The sequence below is a fragment of the Salvelinus sp. IW2-2015 genome, unplaced genomic scaffold (genome assembly GCF_002910315.2).
Source record: "Salvelinus sp. IW2-2015 unplaced genomic scaffold, ASM291031v2 Un_scaffold5576, whole genome shotgun sequence".
Lineage (NCBI taxonomy): Eukaryota > Metazoa > Chordata > Actinopteri > Salmoniformes > Salmonidae > Salvelinus > Salvelinus sp. IW2-2015.
This window is the reverse complement of record NW_019946841.1, coordinates 50,731-54,533: the sequence shown is the minus strand read 5'-3', so window position 1 is coordinate 54,533 and position 3,803 is coordinate 50,731. Positions and strand designations below refer to the sequence as shown.

At 52.2% G+C, this 3,803-nt stretch overlaps 1 long non-coding RNA gene across 1 annotated transcript; it reads left to right on the top strand.

Moving 5' to 3' along the window:
* Nucleotides 1-2,813: 2,813 nt before the first annotated feature.
* Nucleotides 2,814-3,372, top strand: LOC139026714 (uncharacterized). Its single transcript, XR_011478629.1, has 3 exons — nucleotides 2,814-2,865; nucleotides 3,112-3,170; nucleotides 3,244-3,372. It is a non-coding gene; the product is annotated as an uncharacterized lncRNA (long non-coding RNA).
* Nucleotides 3,373-3,803: the final 431 nt, after the last annotated feature.

The window sequence follows — 3,803 nt, the reverse complement described above, 5'->3', positions numbered from 1 at the left end:
AACGAGCAGGTGAGGAGGACATAGAGAGGTGAAGGAAGGAACATAGAGAGAGGGAGGAGGACATAGAGAGGTTGAGGAGGACATAGAGAGAGGTGAGGAGGACATAGAGAAGAGGTGAGGAGGACATAGAGAGAGGTGAGGAGGACATAGAGAGTGAGGAGGACATAGAGAGGTGAGCGGACATAGAGAGAGGTGAGGAGGACATAGAGAGGTGAGGAGGACATAGAGAGGTGAGGAGGACACAGAGAGTGAGGAGGACATATAGAGGTGAGGAGGAATAGAAGAGAGGTGAGGAGGATAGAGAGGTGAGGAGGACATAGAGAGGTGAAGGAAGCATAGAGAGAGGTAGGAGGACATAGAGGAAGGTGGAGGAGGACATAGAGAGGTGAGGACGACATAGAGAGAGGTGAGGACGACATAAGAGAGGTGGGAGACTAGAGAGAGGAGAGGACATAGGAGGTGAGGAGGACATAGAGAGGTAGGAGGACATAGGAGAGGAGGAGAACATAGAGATGTGACAAGGAGGACATAGAGAGGTGAGGAGGACATAGAGATGTGAGGAGACATAGAGAGGTGAGGAGGACATTAGAGATGTGAGGAGGACATAGAGAGTGAGGAGATAGATGAGTGAGGAGGACATATAGAGGTGAGGCTAAGGAGGTAGGACATAGAGAGGTGAGGAGGACTAGAAGAGGTGAGAGGACATAGAGAGGTGAGGAGGACATAGCGAGGTGAGGAAGGACATAGAGAGGTGAGGAGGGACATAGAGGAGGTGAGGAGGACATAGAGGGGGAGGGAAGGACATAGAGAGGTGAGGAGGAACATAGAGAGGTGAGGAGGCAAGAGAGGTGAGAGGACATAGAGAGGTGAGGAGGATAGAGAGAGGGGAGGAGGAAAATAGAGGTGAGGAGGACATAGAGAGGTGAGGAGGACATAGAGAGGTGAGGAGACATAGAGGTGAGGAGGACATAGAGAGGTGAGGGACTAGAGGGGTGAGGAGGACATAGAGAGGTGAGGAGGACATAAGAGAGGTGAGGAGGACATAGAGAGTAGGAGGAATAGAGAGTGAGGAGGACATAGAGAGGTGAGGAGGGCATAGAGAGGTGAGGAGGACATAGAGCGGTGAGGAGACATAAGAGGAGGTGAGGAGGACATAGAGAGAGGTGAGGAGGACATAGAGAGGTGAGGAGGACATAGAGAGGTGAGGAGGACAATAGAGAGGTGAGGAGGACATAGAAAGAGGTGAGAGGGACATAGAGAGGTGAGGAGGACATAGAGAGGTGAGGAGGACATAGAGAGGTGAGGAAGGACATAGAGAGGGTGAGGAGGACATAGAGAGGTGAGGAGGACATAAGAGAGGTTGAGGAGGACATAGAGAGGTGAGGAGGACATAGGAGAGTGAGGAGGAACATAGAGAGAGGGGAGGAGGCACATAGAGAGGTGAGGAGGGCATAGAGGAGGGAGGAGGACATATAGAGGTGAGGAGGACATAGAGAGGTGAGGAGGAATAGAGAGGCTGAGGAGGATAGAGAGGTGAGGAGGACATAGAGAGGTGAGGAGGACATAGAGAGGTGAGGAGGACATATAGAGGTGAGGAGGACATAGAGAGGTGAGGAGGACATAGAGGGTGAGAGGACATAGAGAGGTGAGGAGGACATAGAGAGGTGAGGAGGACATAGAGAGGTGAGGAGGACAATAGAGATGTGAGGAGGACATAGAGAGGTGAGGAGACATAGAGAGGTGAGGAGGAATAGAGAGGTGAGGAGGACATAGAGAGATGAGGCGAGGACATAAGAGAGTGGGGGGGGGCATAGAGGGTGAGGAGGACTAGAGAGGTGAGGAGGACATATAGAGGTGAGGAGGCATGAGAGTGAGGAGGACATAGAGAGGTGAGGATGACATAGAGAGGTGAGGAGGACATAGAGAGGTGAGGAGACATAGAGAGGTGAGGAGGACACAGAGGGGTGAAGAGGACATAGAGAGGTGAGGAGGACACATAGAGGTGAGGAGGAATGAGAGGTGAGGAGGACATAGAGAGGTGAGAAGGACATAGAGAGGTGAGGAGGACATAAGGGTGAGGAGGACATAGAGAGGTGAGGAGGACATAAGAGAGGTGAGGAGGACATAGAGAGGTGAGGAGGACATAGAGAGGTAGGAGAGGTCATAGAGAGGCTGAGAGGACAATAGAGAGGTGAGGAGGACATATAGAGGTGAGAGGCATAAGGGTGAGAGACATAGGAGTGAGAGGACATAGAGAGGTGAGGAGGAAATAGAGAGAGGTGAGGAGGCACTAGAGAGGTAGGAGGACATAGAGAGGTGAGGAGGACATAGAGAGGTGAGGAGAGGACATATAGAGTGAGAGGACATAGAGAGGTGAGGAGGACATAGAGAGAGGTGAGGAGCATAGAGAGGTAGAGGAAGGACATAGAGAGGGTGAGGAGGACATAGAGAGGTGAGGAGGACATAGAGGGTGAGGAGGACATAGAGAGTTGAGGAGGACATAGAGAGACTGAGGAGAGACATAGAGAGGTGAGGAGGACATAGAGAGAGGTGAGGAGGACATAGAGAGGTGAGGAGGACATAGAGGAGGTGAGGAGGACATAGAGAGGTCGAGGAGGACATAGAGAGGTGAGGAGGATAGAGAGGGAGGAGGACATAAGAGTGAGGAGGACATAGAGAGGGTGAGGAGAGGGACATAGAGAGGTGAGGGAGGAACTAGAGAGGTGAGGAGGACTATAGAGGTGAGGAGGACATAGAGAGAGGTGAGGAGGACATAGAGAGGCTGAGGAGGACATATAGAGAAGGTGGAGGAGGGACATAGAGAGGTGAGGAGGACATAGAGAGAGGTGAGGAGGACATAGAGAGGTAGGAGGACATAGAGAGGTGAGGAGGACATAGAGAGTGAGGAGGACATAGATAGGGGAGGAGGACATAGAGAGGTGAGGAGGACATAGAGAGGTGAGGAGGACATAGAGAGAGGGGAGGAGGACATAGAGAGGTGAGGAGGACATAGAGAGAGGTGAGGAGGAATAAGAGGTGAGGAGGACATAGAGAGGTGAGGAGGACATGAGAGAGGTGAGGAGACATAGAGAGGTGAGAGGACATATAGAGGTGAGGAGGACATAGAGAGGTGAGGACGACATAGAGAGAGGTGAGGAGGACATAGAGAGGTGAGGAGGACATAGAGAGGTGGAGGAGGACATAGAGAGGGAGGAGGACATAGAGAGGGAGGAGGACATAGAGAGGTGAGGAGGACATAGAGAGGTGAGGACGACATAGAGAGAGAAGAGGAGGGAAGAGAGCTGAGGAGGACATAGAGAGGTGAGGGGGACATAGAGAGTTGAGGAGGACATAGAGAGTGAGGAGGACATTAGAGAGGTGAGGAGGACAGATGAGAGGTGAGGAGGACATAGAGAGAGTGAGGAGGACATAGAGAGGTGAGGAAGGACAGTAGAGAGAGGGGAGGAGGACATAGAGAGGTGAGGAGGACATAGAGGAGTGAGGAGGACATAGAGAGGTAGGACGACTAGAGAGGTGAGGACGACATAGAGAGGTGAGGAGGACATAGAGAGGTGAGGAGGACAAGAGAGGTGGACGGAGGAATAGAGAGGTGGGAGGACATAGAGAGGTGAGGACGACATAGAGAGAGAAGAGAGGAAGAGAGCTGAGGAGGACATAGAGAGGTGAGGGGGACATAGAGAGGTGAGGAGGACATAGAGAGAGGTGAGGAGGGAAGAGAGAGGGGAGAGGAGGGAAGAGAGAGGGGAGAGAGGAAGGAGGAGGTGACGAGGGCATAGAGAGGA